The sequence below is a fragment of the Ranitomeya variabilis genome, chromosome 8 (genome assembly GCF_051348905.1).
Source record: "Ranitomeya variabilis isolate aRanVar5 chromosome 8, aRanVar5.hap1, whole genome shotgun sequence".
Taxonomy (NCBI): Eukaryota; Metazoa; Chordata; class Amphibia; order Anura; family Dendrobatidae; genus Ranitomeya; species Ranitomeya variabilis.
The window spans coordinates 162,569,086-162,588,586 of record NC_135239.1 but is presented as its reverse complement, the minus strand read 5'-3'; the positions used below and the strand labels follow the sequence as shown (position 1 = coordinate 162,588,586).

At 46.7% G+C, this 19,501-nt stretch overlaps 1 protein-coding gene and 1 long non-coding RNA gene across 5 annotated transcripts in view; one reads left to right on the top strand and one right to left on the bottom strand.

Annotated features, from left to right (window-relative positions):
* The window catches only part of TMEM184B (transmembrane protein 184B), a 54,087-nt gene extending 53,370 nt beyond the window's left edge, over positions 1 to 717 (bottom strand). The window contains exon 1 of one of the 3 annotated variants that reach the window (XM_077276989.1): positions 639 to 717. The gene's annotated coding sequence lies outside the window, so the exon portion shown is untranslated. Of the gene's footprint in view, positions 1 to 218; positions 465 to 638 lie in introns of those variants that run through there. The other 2 variants (XM_077276990.1, XM_077276988.1) reach the window with 2 other exon arrangements.
* Positions 367 to 14,982, top strand: LOC143787871 (uncharacterized). 2 transcript variants are annotated; one of them, XR_013218490.1, is made up of 4 exons: positions 367 to 501; positions 8,612 to 8,666; positions 9,988 to 10,199; positions 13,972 to 14,982. It is a non-coding gene; the product is annotated as an uncharacterized LOC143787871 (long non-coding RNA). The 2 variants fall into 2 exon arrangements; XR_013218489.1 differs by lacking the exon at positions 367 to 501 and adding an exon at positions 571 to 663.
* Positions 14,983 to 19,501: the final 4,519 nt, after the last annotated feature.

Genomic DNA, 19,501 nt, shown 5'->3' with positions numbered 1-19,501 from the left:
TCATTCCCCAGGGGGCTCCTCACTGTTGTGGCAGCTCGGGTCCTCCTGCCAGGTGAGGTGGAGGGGGTGTGACCCCGTATTAGGCCCCCCGCACAGCGCCAGCCAATCACAGCGCAGTATCAGGGGCACCTCGGCTCCTCCAGACCCCAAATACAAGCGCCAACAGGTCGCATGCACGGAGCAGCCGATCAGGCGTCGTCCCCCGCAGCGCTCCTCACCTGAGCCCGCACTACAGCTCCTGTCCGTCCTCACACCCAGCAGTAATCGCACTGCGGTACCGCCCGGCCGCACACACCGCGTACAGCAGTCAGGCAGCTGTGTGTGAAGTGCGGCTCCAGATCCGCTATTCCGCGCATGCGCCGCAAGCTGGCATCCCACAGCCCGTGCCTGCCTGGCTCTGTGTACACGGCGACGTCAGGGGAAGACGGAGAAGTGCGGACGTCATCGCTTCCCTGCAGTCTCCGCCCATTTTATCACTGGTGGGCGCGGCCAGTGTGTGACGTCAGTTTCTATTTAAAGGGATGTGCACGTTGCTGTGCCTGACTGTGCCGTGCCCGTGACTATGACAGTAGTAATGTGATTGTGTGGCCGGACGGCCGGGATGCTAATGGCTGGCTGGGTAGCTGCAGTTATTACACCTGTGTGAAGCAGCAGATGCGGCAGGTCATTGTAGCTAGTGTTAGTGACGTGCGACACTCCTGCCCGTGTGATGCAGACACATCCCCAGCTCGTCTGTGCTGTTCCTGTATAAACTAATGGGGGCGGGTGGAACTGTCCTGTTGCCCATAGCGACCAATCCCAGCTCAGCTCTCATTGTATGTTACCTCAGAACATCGCCTCAGAAAGACCTTTTTGTATCAGGGCTACCATCCAAGAACAATTAAAAATCAGATTACAAGAGCCACCAGAATATCAAGGAATCATCTCCTACATTACAAAGCTAAAGAAGAAAATAACCGGGTGCCTCTAGTGGTCACCTACAATCCAAATCTGGAGGCGCTAAGGGGAGCTGCACGGAAATTATAACCTTTACTACAAAAAGATGCCCGACTACAATCCATTTTTCCAGACCCCCCCACTTCTGTGTTTTAAGGTACCTTCACACGAAGCGACGCTGCAGCGATAGCGACAACGATGCCGATCGCTGCAGCGTCGCTGTTTGATCGCTGGGGAGCTGTCACACAGACCGCTCTCCAGTGACCAACGATGCCGAGGTCCCCGGGTAACCAGGGTAAACATCGGGTTGCTAAGCGCAAGGCCGCGCTTAGTAACCCGATGTTTACCCTGGTTACCAGCGTAAAAGTAAAAAAAACAAACAGTACATACTCACCAGCGCGTCCCCCGGCGTCCGCTTCCTGACACTGACTGAGCTCCGGCCCTAACAGCACAGCGGTGACGTCACCGCTGTGCTTTCACTTTCACTTTAGGGCCGGCGCTCAGTCAGTGTCAGGAAGCAGACGCTGGGGGACGCGCAGGTGAGCATGTACTGTTTGTTTTTTTTACTTTTACGCTGGTAACCAGGGTAAACATCGGGTTACTAAGCGCGGCCCTGCGCTTAGTAACCCGATGTTTACCCTGGTTACCAGTGTAAAACATCGCTGGTATCGTTGCTTTTGCTGTCAAACACAACGATACACGGCGATCGGACGACCAAATAAAGTTCTGAACTTTATTCAGCGACCAGCGACATCACAGCAGGATCCTGATCGCTGCTGCGTGTCAAACTAAACGATATCGCTAGCCAGGATGCTGCAACGTCACGGATCGCTAGCGATATCGTTACAAAGTCGTTTCGTGTGAAGGTACCTTTAGGCAGCCCCCAAATCTAAGAAGCATCATTGTCAAGAGCTCCCTGTCCTCTCCAACAGCTGCAGGAACCTTTCCTTGCAATCAGAAAAAATGTAAAACCTGTCCATTTATAATGACCACGGACAAGATAAAGACCCCCAATTCACATCAGGACTACAAGATACCAGGTACATTCAGCTGCGTCACTTCTAATGTGGTGTACCTAATTATTTGTACTAAATGTCCAACTGGGGGTCTGTATGTGGGGGAGACGGCAGAAACTGAGAACAAGGATGAACGCTCACCGCCATATAATAAGATAAAAAAGAATGGATCTACCTGTGGCAATACATTTCTGTCTCCCCAAATCATGACATTATGGACATGAAATTACTTGTATTAAAAGGTAACTTCAAATCGCAGAAAGACAGGAGAGTCTGGGAATATAAACTGATGACGACCTTTGACACTCTAAATGCAGGAATGAATGTGTCACACGGATTTATGTCTTTTTACATCAACTAATGAACTTGCCCATCAGACCATGTGGGGTCATCACAACAGAACCAGACCCTAATCACAGGACAATAAAACAATCCTTATCTAAGAATTGGCCCAATATTTATGGACGTAACTGTTTATCACCCATGGTAATTCTGCTTCATGTAACCTGTCTTATCCATGGTTTTTTTCCCCTCTCCCTTTTTTTTTTCTCTCTATACTATGTTGTGCATAAATATGTGATTCTTCAGAATTTGTTTTAGTCTTTGCCTGATAAAGAGACGTATGTAGTCTCTGAAGCTTGCAATTTGTTACCATCTTTTCAGTTAGCCATTAAAACGTATCAACCACTGAGGACTCTCAATTCTAAATATTTTTCTATCTACTGGCTAACACGGTACAAAGATATATTTCTTTCCTGTATGTTACCTAAGAATCAAGAAAGCTGTGTTGTGATTGGCTGCGACAGCTGTTGTATTAGTAATGACTGTGACTGGCACCGTGCACCTGACCGGGGCATTTTAGGGTCTGTGGTCTGCCTGACCGCACGTGAGAGGGCTCCTAAGGCTAGGTTCACATTGCGTTAGGGCAATCCGTTAAGCGCATAGCGCTAGCGAATTGCGCTAACGCAATGCTTCTCTAGGGTCCGCGTTCGGCGTCCCCGCTAGCGCAGATCCCCAATCTGCACTAGCGAGGAACGGACCTCGGGCGCGCCGCGGACGCTGCAAGCAGCGTCCGAGGTCCGTCACTCAAATGACGCGACATCGCTAGCGCCCGCCCAATGTGGGCGTGCGCTAGCAATGCACTCACCATTACAGGCTATGGCGGCGTTAACGGACTACGTTAACACCGCGTTATGCCGCGGTGTAACGTAGTCCGTTAAACGCGGTCACATAACGCAATGTGACCCTAGCCTAACCCGACCATCACTCCCGACTCCTCCAGACACCTGAACTTACCAGGCTGAAGTTGGTTTCTTCCTCAGTTTCTTAGTCGGAGCTGAAGTTGGTTTCTTAGGCTACTTTCACACTAGCGTCGGGCTCGGCCCGTCGCGGTGCGTCGGGCCGAGGTCACCGACGCTAGCGTTGTCTCCGCCGCACAACGGGGGCAGCGGATGCATTTTTACAGCACATCCGCTGCCCCATTGTGAGGTGCGGGGAGGTGGGGGCGGAGTTCCGGCCGCGCATGCGCGGTCGGAAAAAGCGGACCGTCGGGAGCAAAAAACGTTACATGTAACGTTTTTTGCTCCCGACGGTCCGCCACAACACGGCACAACCGTCGCACGACGGTTGCGACGTGTGTCAATGCGTCACAAATGCGTCACTAATGTTAGTCAATGCAGAAAAAACGCATCCTGCAAGCACTTTTGCAGGATGCGTTTTTTCGGCAAAACGACGCATTGCGACGTATTGCAGTTAACGCCAGTGTGAAAGTAGCCTAATATTCGGCAATTTTTTCTTTTCCGTTTTTTATAGGTTTAACAACAAAAAGTAAGCATCACAATAATAGCATAGAATGCAGCGAGGTGCCCTGACGTGAATACACTTAAAAACAGCTACAGAAATTATAAAATGGGCATCAAAGTGGGCACCAAAGAGCATTGAAGAAAGGGTTAAATGCCTTTGGGCGACTGATCTCACACTGCAGACATATGGAACAGGGTGCCCCACATCAAAACCAGCTATCTCCAGCCTGGCTCAAATGGGTCCTGGCATCAGAACTGGCATCAAAGTGGTCAGAAAAACTATTTCCACAGGTTTGAATAAGTATCTGATGAATTTAAGGGGTTAAATGACTTTTGGCCACTGACCTGACGCCATTATTACATGCATCAAACCCAAGTCCCTCTAGCCTGACCCACATGGGTTCTGGGCATCATAATTGGCATCAAAGTTGGTAGACAGTCGATTTTGATGATTTGAATAAGTAACTGATGTTTTAAGGGGTTAGATGACCTGTGTATGTAACGGTGGTGTGCCATCAGTGGCCCAAATTCATTTAACCCGTTAAAAACATCAGTTACTTATTCAAATCCGTGAAAATTGACAGACTGCCCACTTTGATGCCAGTTCTGATGCTCAGAACCCATTTGGGCCGGGCTGGAGGGACCTGGTTTTGATGTGGCGCGCCCTGTTCTGTATGTATGCACTGTGATATCAGTGGCCCAAAGACCCTTTGACTAACGCCCTTCGGTGCCCACTTTCATGCCCATTTTTGTGCCAGTTTTATAATTTTTGTAGCTGTTTTTAAGTATATTCACATCAAGGCTTCTCGCTGCATTGTATGTTATTACTGTGAGGATTAGTTTTTGTTGCTAAACCTATAAAAAACAGAAAAGAAAAAATTGCCGAATAAGAAACTGATGAATAAGAAACCAACTTCAGCCTCGTCCTGAAGTTTGTAAAGTGGAGCTGTCAGACTTGGTGACTGTCGCTGCCGGTCTGTTATGTGCCTTCATTACTAGTAGTCATCAGTAAGGGGCTGTTCACACTACACTTTTTTATTACAGTAAAAAACATTCATTTTTTTAAGCAGAAGACACTTCAGGAATTGCTCCTTGGCTCTGGAAATTTCTTGCTTTTGTGTTACAATTTCTTTAAACTTTTTTTTTTCTTATCTGGACTTGGGGTACAAGTCTGCAGGCACATCAATCACATCACGTGTACCGAGCGCTCTAATGATTCTCCGGCTCGGGGAGGTCATGTGACTTCAAGTATGTGATTTACATTCATCCCCTTTAAGGTTATTTTCAGAAGTTTTTTGATAACCAGGGAACAATAAAATGCAAGCATTTTTTTTCCACAGCACCATTCCAGTGTTTTTTTTTCCAGCGTTGGAGTGGCGCTTTAAATATAAGCCCCTGGTCATATACTCTCCCTCAACATCTTTCGGTGCCGCTCCAGGCCCGCAGCGCCATCTTGTGACAGTAACTTCTGACCGCAGGAAGTCAGAAGTTACGTCACAAAAGAGCAATGCAAGTCTATGAGAGCCAGAATGAGGCGGTCATAGAGAGGTATGGAGAAGTGACCTCCGGCGCCCGCCATTAAACAGTGGAGCTGCCAACAATTTTGTCCTGCCCATTTTTGAAGTTGTCTGTGAAATAATGTCCAATTTGCCCTTTTTATATATATATATATATATATATATATATATATATATATATATATATACCCTCTACCACAACATATCAGACTCTCGCCTACCATGGAAACCTTCAAAAAGAACCTGAAGACCCACCTCTTCCGACAAGCCTACAACCTGCAGTAACCACCGATCCACCAAACCGCTGCATGACCAGCTCTATCCTCACCTACTGTATCCTCACCCATCCCTTGTAGATTGTGAGCCCTCGCGGGCAGGGTCCTCTCTCCTCCTGTACCAGTTATGACTTGTATTGATAAGATTATTGTACTCGTTTTTATTATGTATACCCCTCCTCACATGTAAAGCGCCATGGAATAAATGGCGCTATAATAATAAATAATAACAATTATATATGGTATTGCATTAACCCCTCTAGATATTTCTATATAGGGACAGTTAGTGTTAGTTGGGTCACCTGTTACATTGGGTGTGTGTGATTAGGTGATTGTGGGTGGGGAAGTTGATAAGTAAGGCTATGTGCACGATGTATGTGTAGTCAGTAGAATAATAACTGTAGACTTCTGGTATGTAATAATTATTCTTTATTAGTACACTGTTTGTCTCAGTTATTTGCCGTTCTTACATATATAAGGAACAGAATGCAATATGGCGTCAGTGAAGTTGTATATTAGTTGTGACTAGTCAAAACTGACATTAACAATATCGGACCTCAATACACCTGTAGGAGCCCCCATAATATTTTACATGGATCTTACCCCTATTTTAAATAGAAAGGAAATAAACACGTATAATAAAACGTGTAATTGCAATAGTTTTCTGCGAGAAATACTTCATTCTCTGGAACAATTTCAAGGGTGCCAACACTGTTGCCCATTATTGTATATATATTACACAGTCTCCTCTCATTATTTATATTACCGTCCCATATTACACAGTGCCCTTTCTTGTTATGTACAGCACCGTCCCTTACATATCGGATTCTCGTTATTTATAGCCCCCTATTTTTATTACATTCCGTTTTCTCTTGTTAGATACCGGTAATGTAATGAAAGGACGGCTGATGAAACATAGGAAAGCTTCTTTTTTGATGGTGTTGGCTGATGGACTGGTCTTCTGGTCAGATGCTGCTCCATCAGCAGTCATTTAATATCTAACGAGAGAGGGTGCTGTGACTAACAAAAATAATGAGAATACACTATGTTAGGGACAGTGCTATATACAATAAAACATAATATTATATTATAATGGGACAGCTCTGTACATAACAACAGAGGAAGCTTCGTAATAAGGTACTGCCCCATACATAACTAGAGAGGATGGTACCTAACAAGGGAGACCCTTTCCTTAATAATGTCCCCCATGCTGGATGCCTTCCTGGGATAATGTCTCCCAACCTGGCCTCCTCCTTGGTATAATGTCGGCCATCCTGGTCCTCTTCCTGGTATAATGTCCCCCTTCCCGGTATAGTGTCTCCAATCCAGGTCATCCTTTTATTATTATTATTAATTTTTATAGCGCCATTTATTCCATGGCACTTTACATGTGAATACGGGGCAAATATAGACAAATACATTAAACATGAGCAAAAAAAAAAAACAAGGCACACAGGCACATAAGGAGGGATGACCCTGCCCACGAGGGCTCACAGTCTGCAGGGGATGGGGGAGGATACACTAGGAGAGGGTAGAGCTGGTTGTGCGGCTGTTTAGTAGGTTGAGGATCACTGCAGGCTGTAGGCTTGTCAGAAGAGGTGAGTCTTCAGGTTCTTTTTGAAGGTTTCTATGGTAGGCGAGAGTCTGATGTGTTGGGGTAGAGAGTTCCAGAGTATAGGGGAAGCACGGGAGAAGTCTTGGATGCGGTTGTGGGAAGAAGAGATGAGGGGGGAGTAGAGAAGGAGATCTTGAGAGGTTCGGAGGTTGCATGTAGGTAAGAACCGGGACACGAGGGCACAGATGTATGGAGGAGACAGGCTGTGGATGGCTTTGTATGTCATTGTGAGGGTCTTGAACTGGAGTCTCTGGGCGATAGGAAGCTAGTGAAGGGCTTGGCATAGGGGAGAGGCTGGGGAATAGCGGGGAGACAGGTAGATTAGTCGGGCAGTAGAGTGTAGGATGGATTGGAGTGGTGCTAGAGGGGAGTCCAGAGAGTAGGAGGTTGCAGTAGTCAGGGCGGGAGATAAGGGCATGCACTAGTGTTTTAGTGGTGTCGCGGTCAAGGAATGCGCGGATCCGGGAAATATTTTTGAGTTTGAGACGGCAGGAGGAGGCAAGGGCTTGGATATGTGGCTTGAAAAAGAGGGCAGAGTCGAGGATCACCCCGAGGCACCGGGTGTGTGGGACTGGGGAAAGTGAGCAGCCATTGACATTGATGGATAGGTCGGGTGGAGGGGTAGAGTGAGATGGGGGAAAGATGATGAATTCTGTTTTGTCCATGTTCAGTTTTAAAAAGCGAGCAGAAAAGAAGGCCAAGATAGCAGGCAGACAGTGCGGGATTTTGGTAAGTAAGGAGGTGAGGTCAGGTACAGATAGGTAGATCTGCGTGTCGTCAGCATAGAGATGGTACTGCATACCGTGGGATTCTATGAGCTGTCCAAGGCCAAAGGTGTAGATGGAGAAGAGTAGGGGTCCTAGAACAGAACCTTGGGGAACATCGACTGACAAGGGGCGAAGTGAGGAGGTGGTGTGGGGGAGGGAGACACTGAATGTTCGGTCTGTCAGATATGACGAGATCCAGGATAGGGCCAAGTCTGTGATGTCAAGAAATGAGAGGATCTGTAGTAGAAGGGAATGGTCAACAGTGTCAAAGGCAGGTATAATGTCACCCATCGTGGTCCTCTTCCTGGTATAATGTCCCCCATCCTGGTAAAATGTCTCCCATCCTGGTCCTCTTCCTGGTCTATTGTCTCCCATCCTGGTATAATGTCCCCCATCCTGGTCCCCTTGCTGATTTATTGTACCTTATCCGGTGCCCCTTCCTGGTCCCCTTCCAGGTATACTGTGCCCCATTCTGGCATAATGTGCCCCATCCTAATATATGTTTCCTATTCTCGTATATATGTGCTCCCACCTGCGCGGAGAATAGAGGTGAATTATGACAGTGCGCACATCACACACTGCCAGGATTCAGCAGTCTGCAGAGATAATAGCGTGCAGAGTTTTCCTTACTGGGCAACCCCTTTAAACAAGTCAATCTCACACTGCTCAATTCTGTATTTCAGGTCAGTGCTGCCAATGACTTTGTAATGCCACCTGAGATGGGTGCAGGATCAGCAGGTAACTTGCACAACTCCTGCTACTTTTGTTATTACTGGAGGGCAGATCGGTGGTGGTCCACATCATCCAGAGACCCCACTAATCACCAAAAAAAGCTATTCTGGATTTCGCTGCTACTGAGGCAGAACCCATGCACAGATCGTTGAACAGGCTGAATAGCCTAGGAGATTGTAATCCTCTCTGTACAAGCTCAGACTTTCTATTGAGGGTGTATACTGTGCACGGGCTCAGAGACGAGCTCAGGGCCCGTGTCTACTGAGTAGCGCACTGCAGAGCACCTTTTGCGCAATTGGTGGGATCTCAAGACTCATCCCCCAATTTGTTACACATTAGGCACCTCTCATTTATCAAACAATAAATACAATGGTGACGGTTCATTAAATTCGAAGTAGCCTGCAGATTATCTAGTTATCTTTAGGTTAATAGTGTTTTTTATGATGACAGGTTCCCTTTAAATGCTGCACTCAATCTTGGACAGCTGCATTAACAGTGCATCGGTTGCGCATCATGCTGTGTGCCCATCGGCGCCACCATGAATGATCACGATGGGTTGCTTTGACTTCCGGGTGTCTGTTGAAGGTGTACATGCTTGTTATCACAGAGCTTTGAAACTTAGTCTGTGACCCGGCTTGAAAGGAGACCATGATTTTTGCTTCATACAGCCATGCCACAGTATTGTAGTATCCAGTATAAGAGATCAGGATAGTGCAGGTTCATGCCGCCTAAGGGAACTAATAAATACAAAGTGAAAAAAAATGAAAAAATAGAAAAAAAAAAAATAAAAGTTTGACTCACCCCTTTTTTTCCCCCATTAAAAAATAAAGATAATAAAAAATACACATAATGTGGTGTTGCCGTTTCCAGAATACTCAGATATGGCAAAATATAAAAATAATTAACCTGATCAGTAAACACCTTAAACAGAAAAAATTCAAAACGACAAAATTGGGACTTTTTGTAACACCGCAAAAAACCTCTGTGAATGTATCTATCCCAAAATTGCATCAATAAAAATGTTGTCTTGCCCCGCCCAAAAATAAGCTCCATCGATCAAAAAAAATAAAAACATTACGGATCTTGGAAAATGGTTACACAATCCAAATTTGTTTTTTTTTCTACAAATTTATGATATCTTTCATCACTAAAATACATCAATAAAACAAAACTGGACAAGTTTGGTATTGCCGTAATTGTACGGATAAGGACAATCATACTGCCAGGTCATTTTTAGCCACAATGTAAGTTGTAAAAGCAATGTCAGAATAGCGTTGTTGTTTTTTCGCAAGTTCACTGAAATTGAATTATTTTTCTTGTTTTTCAGTACAAATAGTAACATGAATGGTGTCATTCAAAAGTGTAACTCGTCCTACAAACAAAACAAGCCTTTATATATCTAGGTGGACAGAAAAAATAAAGTTATGGCCCTTGGAAGGAGGGGAGGAAAAACCAAAAACGCTTATAACGTGGGAGAGAAGAGGCGGCTCTGAGGACTGGATGACAAGCAGTGGAGGGAGCAGACAGGTTAGCGTCGCGGTGAGTTTAAGTTTTTTACAGGGACATTCAATTCTCGGAGAATAACTTTTCAGCAAATCAAATTTCCCAGGAAAATCTGTTTAATTTAACAAATTAAAATTTTGACAGATTCGCTCATTTCTACTAAGCAAAAATATAGTTGTGTACAGGGCCAGGATGAGGGGTAGGTAGGGCAGGCACCAGCCTAGGGCGCTACATCTTGCCTCTTTAAGGGAAGCGCATGAAAATAAAAATCCCCTGACACTGCTGAGTGCCTGCGGCTGTCCGGTGCCTTCCTCCGGTTGCAGGAATTCAGCACATTGACGGCTGGTGCGCAGGTACACAGGCGAGCAGTGTCAGTGAATACTGACCTCTCACCATCTGCACTTCGGCCGTCACTCCCTCCACATACTCAAGTGCATTCGCATCTATCACACGCAAATACAATTTTTTTCTTATATTTTGCCACTGAATGGGAGCCATCACAAGAGGGTCTGTGGGGGACATTGTATTTGTGGGAGACACACTGTATAGAGGGCTGGGGGGGGGGGGGTTGCATCATACTGTATAGGGTGCTTTGGTGACCATACTATATAAGGGGCTGTAGGGGATATTATACTGTATATAAGGGGCTATGGGGGCCATTATATTGCACCATTGACTGGAGGGGGGGGGCATAATACTCTATAGGGTGCTGTGGGAACCATCATACTATATATGGTGGGATGTGGTGGACATCACGTGTGTATGAGGGATGTGACATTGGGGGCTGTGGTGTGACAATACTATATAATGGGGTGCTGTGGTGGACATCATAGTACTTAGGGGATGTGGTGGACATCATAGTGTATATTGGGGGTTGTTGTGAATATCATACTGCATGGGTGGCTGTGGTGGTCATCATAGTTTGTAGGCTGACAGTGACGAGAGGGTAGATTGGAGAGGACAGCGTCGTGGGCAGTATGAATGCATAGTGTGAAGAGGGGGCGCAGAGTGGATATGGAGAGGGGGCAGCATGGAATGACAATATGCAGAGAGGTTAGCATAGTAGGGGGACAGTGTGAAGATATACAAGAGTGTAAGGGAAAACAGTGGAGAGGGGACAGCCATGGTATTGGCTGTGGTTCATAAGGGTGCACTTTCTGCCATTATCAGATTTGATCGGACAACCCCATCAATGTTCTATAAGTCTGCACTCACTCTGTGTGACTGCAGACTTTTGAATCCCCCCCCCCAGCGCAAGCGCTGTGCGCTGTGGGGATTCGCCGGTTTCTGACCCGGGAACAGGGGGTATGTATGAGTTATACACACCCCCGACCAGTGGGCATGGCCTCTCTCTCTCCATACACTTATGTGGAGCAAGGCTTCGCCCTCTAGTTGGACACGCCCAGTGGTTGTCTACATCGCTAGACTGGGCGCGGCCTTCTCTCAATATAAGTGAATGGAGCAAGGCCCTGCCCACTGCCAGGGGGTATGTATAACGCATATATATCCTCAGTTCCCGGGTCTGAAACCAGTTAATCCCCACAGCACATTGTGCATGTACTGGGGGGGGGGATCCATAAGTCTGCAGTCACACAGAGTGACTGCAGACTTATTGGTTTTGACTGGACAATCCCTTTAAAGGCTCCTTCTCACTTGCGAGAAATACGTCCGAGTCTCGCAGGTTAAAACCCTGCTCTGACGCCGGCACTCCAGTGCCGGAGCAGGGTTTTAACCTGTGAGACTCGGACGTATTTCTCGCAAGTGAGAAGGAGCCCCAAGACAGGCAGTATGGCAGGTGTAGCTCATAAGGGCAGACAGTGTGGAGGCCATATACCATAGGAGACTTACAGTATGGACAGATATTTTTATGCAGAGGGCATTTTAGTAACACTTATTTTTCACCATGAGGGAGTGTACAGCAGAAAGAGGGAGGTCTGCAGAGATGAGTTGTGTTTGTGAAAGGTGATCATAGCATCTAGATAAGATGGAGAAAAAAAGAAAGAACCATTCCAGTTAGAGAATGTGTCACCCATAAGGAACCTGGATGTAAATGTTTACTTGTTGATACTGACTAGTCTCATTGATTGTGTGCTAATCTCCTTCTCTGTTTTATCCCCATCCTCCACTCCCCCATGTTTACCTCTGTTGTTTGTGTGAGTATATTTGTTTTGAGTGGTATTTTCCTTTATCCCTGTTTGTATTACCTTGTTAGTCTCGTTGGTGTATTATGGTACATTAGTACTTCCCTGTTCCCTGGGTGGGGGAAGGGTACAGACTGAGGGTGGATTGAGGAGCTAAGGCACGGTACGTGGACCCTGTGTTCTTCATCATCAGAAGTAATCCGGGTAAGAGGGCGAGCTAGGGCGCTCCTAGCAGTAGGGACAGGAAAGGAGTCCCTGTTCCAGGGACACTAGACAAGAGTCATGACACTAGTGATGATTTTGGTTTTGTATTCATGTACTGATAATGGTTCTGGTGATGAATACAGCACCAGAACCATATTACTACATGAATACATCACCAACGCCATCAGTAGTACATGAATACAGCACCTGAACAACTATCACTACATTAATATCAGCAGAACCACCATCAGATTTGTTTCAAACAGTATTTGTTGCATGATGGATGCAAAAACAATCAGCCCTATCCCTTTATCTATAATGGGGTCTGTTTAGTTTCCATTAGGGTATCTGCTGAATGCTGGATTACAGTGTCTGGTATCAGGTTCATCTGTCTACAACACCAAAACACCTTATCCCGGCCCTGGTTGTGTATGAGCCCTTGGGTTGCTTCTGTAAACACAGTTGCCCCATTAAGGTGGATTCACACAATTCAGTCGTCTTGGTGTTTTATTTTATTTTATTTAGAGCATGAATGCTTAAAAAAAAACAACCCACAGCATTTCACCTTACTGTGTGTACCCAACATCAACCTATTGATATCAGATTTCATAATACAAATGGTATACATTATTAATTAGTGCTCAAACCTGATGAGACTGGTATATTTACTTTGAGAATCCATGTTATGTCTGTATAATCCGGATATTGAGACTAACTATAGAATTAGATTGCTCACAGATCCAAATGTATTCCCACTCCACCCAGCCTTACTGACTGCTGTGGGTATGTGCACACGCTGCGGATCCGCAGCGGATTGGCCGCAGCAGATTTGCAGCAGTTTTCCATGCGTTTCCATGTAAACCTATGGAAAACAAAATCCGCAGTACACATGCTGCGGAAAAAAACGTGCGGAAACGTAGCGGTTTATTCCGCAGGATGTCAATTCTTTGTGCAGATTCCGCAGCGGTTTACACCTGCTCCATAATAGGAATCCGCAGGTGTAAAACTGCAGGCGAAATCTGCAAAAAACCCACAATAATTCCGCAGGAAATCCACAGTGCCGATTACCTGCGGATTCACCAAAATCAGTCCGGAAAAATCTGCAGAGTAGTCCGCAGCGTATGCACATAGCCTAAAGTTTGCACTAAGAAGCATGAGATCTCAGCAGAGAGGGGGACATGAGAGGGGATGGAGTTTAAACTTTCATATAAAAGTATACCAGTATTTTGACATTGATTACCAAAGTAAATGTATCAGCCTCTTCAGGTCTAAGATCTATTTTTACTATGTATTTAGTTTGTATTGGTAAATCTGTCAATAGATGTTGGGCTCATAATTGTCCATACTAGTAACTATATAACGTTTGGTAACAATTTTTGTAAACTTAAGTGTTTTTTTTTTATTAGGAGAGTTTCAGACGTTTGACAATATTCATCAATTAATAAAACTTTTTTTTTTTTCAGCAAACATGCTTGAAAAAAGCTCAAAACTTCACCTAGGCTGTTTTTTGTTCTGCTTTCCCACTGACATTTATTATAAAGTATTAACGCTCTTCTTCGAGAAAATGGTCCAGTCCTTGAGCATGGCGAACAGAAAGTCGTCTTCCCAGAGAAATTAATTAGAACATTAGAAAGACCCTGTTGAGCATTTTGAGTGTTTTTTCCAGCATTTTTTCAAAGGACGCCCGCTCAAAAGACCAAGACAGAAAAAGAAAAACGTGAACATCGCCCAACAAATCGTTGGATTCTGTGCTATAATTTAATAAACCCTAGCAAAGAATTTTTTTTTTTTTATGCAAGCTGAAAACAATACAAATGCAGAGTGGTATAAGAACGTCAGCGGGGGAAAGGGACTGCAAAATAATCCCAATTTATATGCCAGAGTCTGCAGATAGCAGGTCAGCCATCGGACCTACAATTACTGCATTAACAAAATATTTTTTTCTATTATTTTATACAGACTATTTTATTGATGGCTGGTCTCGCCCCGCAGACCAGATATGGAGAACAGCCGCCATGCAGTGACAGGAGGGGTGTAAAAATAGCAATGCCTGTATGCTTAGACGCACAATACCATGTCCTCTGTGTAAGCATGTGACAGGAACACCAAAAACACTTCTTGTTGGTTTTCTCAGCATGACACCTCTGCGGATTTCATGTCGCCGGCAGTCCGTAGATATGGACTAGTCTAAATTTAACAGGACAGCGGTGCACGTGTGGAGTAGCCACCGTGCAAGGGGAAGACTTGTAAGTGAAGTCGGACATCGTCTTTTATTCATTTTTATTTTTTTTATTAGGAATTTGGTAATTTGTTCCTTTTTTTGCTCATGAATTTTTGATGAATTCTTAAAAGGCTGTATGGACACATACATAGAGAGCTGTCAGTCGCTGATCGCACCGCCCAATTGACTGAAAATTTCATGTTCACCTGTTGACTTAGTCAAAATCTAGCCTAATTTTGTTTTCTTTGAAAAGACTGAAAAAAAAAAAAAAATCACACTTTTTTTTTTTAAGAAAAAAAAAAAAGAAAAAAGAAGCATTTGTGTCCACTGTTAGGTCAAGGGAGAGATTCGGCCATCTCTCCCCAAACAGTTAAATTAACACTCAGTTCAGTGTAGCAACAGGTTGACTATTCAAAGATGGACAAAAAATGGGGAAAGATTCCGGCACAACCATCCAGGGATAAAGTGGATTCTTTATTCAAACGTAGTTAAAACATTAAAAGGTGAGGCCTCGTACCTGACGCGGTTCAGGTGTATACACACCCTTAGTCTAGAAATCCATTTTATCCCTGGATGGTTGTACCAGAATCTTTCGTCTACCACCCTGTGATCACCAACCCTCAGGAGGAACTCTGGGCCAAATTTCCAGCTACACATTCTCAGTGTGGTAAGATCCTTCGTCCCTCTCCGCGCATCTCACCAGTTTCACCATTCATCCCCCTTACTGGATTCAATTGTATCAGTGCATGTACAATTGAAGATACGAGTGTTTCGGCATCCAGTGGTTAAACGTTTCTGAACCCTTAAATCAAATTTTTGCAAAAATTGGTGAAAATCTGATGCAGTTTTAAGAATTCTCCATAAAGTCCTAAAAGCAGATGAAAAGAACCAAGTCAAACAAATGAATGAAATATTTTACATGGTCTTTTTTATTGAGGAAAATAGGGATTTTTGTGTACTCACCGTAAAATCCTTTTCTCCGAGCCACTCATTGGGGGACACAGGACCATGGGTGTTATGCTGCTGTCTCTAGGAGGCTGACACTAAGTTGAGACAAAAAAAGGTTAGCTCCTCCTCTGCAGTATACACCATCATGCTGGCTTCCAGAGACCCAGTTCAGTGCAAAAGCAGGAGGAGATTAACAATAATATATCACGTAACAGTAGAGTATAACATGTCAAAGAAAGTCAAAAACCGAAAAAGGTAAGGAGCCGAACAGGCTAACAGGGTGGGTACTGTGTCCCCCAATGAGTGGCTCGGAGAAAAGGATTTTACGGTGAGTACACAAAAATCCCTATTTCTCCGTCGCCACATTGGGGGACACAGGACCATGGGATGTCCAAAAGCAGTCCCTGGGTGGGTAACAATACAATCAAATAACTCTGTGTACCATCTGACTATAAATGCGCGACGGCCGCTTGCAGAATACGTCTGCCAAGGGCCGCATCCGCAGAAGAATGAATGTGGACATTGTAGTGCTTTGTGAAAGTATGCAGGCTGGGCCATGTTGCGGCCTTGCAAACCTGCTCCGCCGTAGCCTGGTGTCGGATGGCCCAGGAAGCACCCATCGACCGAGTGGGGTGTGCTCTAATCCCCGCCGGGATAGGACTGCCCCTGACCCGATAGGATTCTTGGATAGCAGATCGAATCCATCTGGCTATCGTGGCCTTAGACACAGCCAAACCCTTTCTGTGACCCACCGGGAGAACAAAGAGGGAGTCCGATTTGCGGAAATGAGCAGTTCTGGAAATGTACCTTCTAAGGGCCCGCACCACGTCCAGGGTATGAAGGGCCTTTTCGACCCTGTGTTTTGGCTGTGGGCAGAAAGAGGGAAAAATGATGTCCTCATTAAGGAGAAAAGATGAGACCACCTTAGGGAGAAAGGCCGGAGATGGGCGTAGGACTACCTTGTCCAGGTGGAAGGCAAGAAAGGGCGCCCGGCAGGATAAAGCGGCCAATTATGAGACCCGTCTGATAGACGTCACTGCTACGAGGAAGGCAACCTTCCAGGAGAGGACAGTTAGTGGAACGTCCTGAAGAGGTTCAAACGGAGGTTCCTGAAGAGCGCTGAGAACCAAATTGAGATCCCAGGTCTCTAACGGCATTCTGTAGGGGAGTGCCACATGGGAGACCCCCTGAATGAAGGTCCTGACTTGCAGACTTGCAAGTTGGCAGCGATCTTACGTTGGAACAACACGGATAACGCTGAGATCTGACCCTTGAGGGAACTGAGTGCCAGGCCGGAGTCTAAGCCGGACTGGAGAAAATCCAAAATGGTAGGAATTGAGAAAACAAGCGGAGGGCGACCTCGGAACCTGCACCATGAGAAGAAGGTTTTCCAGGTGCGGTGATAGATGCAAGTGGAAGACGCTTAGCGAGCGCTTATGGTGGGAATGACCTGCTGGGAGAAACCAGCTCGAGTTAGGATCCAGGTTTCAACAGCCACGCCGTTAAACGTAGGGCCCCTGAGTTCTGGTGGTAGATCGGCCCTTGGCGAAGCAGATCTGGTCGGTCTGGTAACCGCCAGGGAACGTCGGATACGAGCTGAATGAGCTCCGAGTACCATGCGCGACGGGGCCAATCCGGGGCGACAAGGATGACCGGAACCCCTTCCGTCTTGATTTTCCGGATCACTTTCGGCAGTAAGGGAAGCGGAGGAAACACATATGGGAGTTGGAACCGATGCCACGGGGATATCAGTGCGTCCACTCCGATGGCCTGGGGATCCCGAGAACATGCTATGAAGTTGTGAACTTTGGCGTTCAGTCTGGACGCCATCAGGTCCACGTCCGGGGTTCCAAAGCAAATGCAGATTTGCCGGAAAATCTCTGGATGAAGTTCCCACTCCCCCGAGGCAAGACCTTGACGGCTGAGAAAGTCCGCCGCCCAGTTCTCGACGCCTGGAATGTGCACCGCGGAAATGGTGGAGTGATTGGCCTTTGCCCAACGGAGAATGTGGGAGATCTCCTGCAACGCCGCCCTGCTGCGGGTACCCCCCTGATGGTTTATATACATCACCGCTGTGACGTTGTCCGATTGGACTCGAAATGGGTGACCCGCGAGCAGGGAGTGAAAACGTCTCAGGGCGAGTCTGATCGCACGAATCTCCAGGATGTTTATAGGGAGCCTCGACTCCCGAATTGTCCACCGCTCCTGGGCAGAGTGGTAAAGAAACACCGCTCCCCAACCGAGGAGACTGGCGTCGGTAGTTACCACTAGCCAGCGGTTTGGGAGAAAAGACTTCCCCTGGAGGAGAGATGATCCCAGAGTCCACCATGTGAGGGCTTGCCTGATCCGTGGGGGCAAAGGGAATGGCCGATCGAGGGATAAGGGACTCCTGTCCCAGTTGTCCAGCAGAGCCTGTTGTAAGGGGCGGAGATGGAGTTGAGCGAAGGGGACCGCTTCTATTGTGGCCACCATCTTTCCCAGGATCTTCATGGCAAACCGGATGGGCCGTGGGCGAGGATGACAGAGCGTCCGAACTCCCTGCTGAAGCTCTTGGGCCTTGGACAGAGGAAGCAAGACCAGTCCCCTTGATGTGTCCAGGATCATGCCTAGGAAGGAGATCCGTCGGACAGGAATGGGAGAAGACTTGTCTGAGTTGATTAACCAGCCCAGGCGCGAAAGAGAATCCAAGGTAATGCGGACGCTTGCTTCGCAGGCCTGATAAGACGGACCTTTTATGAGGTCGTCCAAGTATGGCAACACGACCACTCCTCGAGAATGAAGAATGGCCATGACAGCCGCCATGACTTTTGTGAACACCCTGGGCGCAGTGGCAAGACCGAAGGGTAGGGCCGTGAATTGAAAATGGTCCTCTAGGATGGCAAAACGGAGGAACCTTTGATGTGGCGGAAAGATTGGGATATGAAGGTAAGCATCTTTGATGTCGATCGATGCTAGGAACTCCCCTCTCTCCATCGAGGAGACGACTGACCGGAGAGATTCCATCCTGAAGTGCCGTACTTTTATGTACTTGTTTAGGAGCTTCAGGTCCAAGATGGGGCGAACCGTGCCGTCCGTTTTTGGGACGACGAAGAGGTTTGAGTAGAAACCTCTGAATCTCTCGTGTTCCGGAACCGGAACGATGACCCCGCTCTGGCGGAGGGATTCGATGGCGCAGAGAAGGGCGCGAGACTGAGCTCCCGAACTCGGGAGACAAGGAAAAAAACGTGCTGGAGGGGAGGCGGAGAATTCTATTTTGTAGCCAGAAGACACCAGATCCCTGACCCATTCGTCGTGGACGACGGAGAGCCAGACTTGTTGAAAAAGAAGCAGACGTCCGCCTATTTTGGGAGGTGTTGACTGGAATAGTCCCTGAGTCATTGCGAAGGGAATCTGGCAGGCCTGGACCCTCTGGTTCTGGGTTGCCTAGGCTTTCCTCGCCAGGATTGATTCGGCCTGAAAGGAGGTCGAGAGTCTGTCTGAGCGTGCGGATCGTTCTGATCTGGATGAGGGGGCAGAATTGGACCAGAATGGGCTACTGCGAAAGGGCCGAAAGCGAAAAAATTGTTGTCGCTGAAAAGCAGCTTTGGGCCTGTGTTGCGGGAGGAACTTGCTCTTTCCTCCTGTAGCGTCGGAAATAAGCTGGTCTAGCTTTTCTCCAAAAAGACGCCCGCTCTGAAAAGGAAGGGAAATCAGAGACTTTTTTGAGGAGGGATCTGCACGCCACTCTCTGAGCCAGATAGCTCTCCTAATGGTGATGGCGTTCGAAGCCGCAGTTGCTGCACAGTCCGCTGCGTCGAGGGACGCATACATCACATAATCTCCAG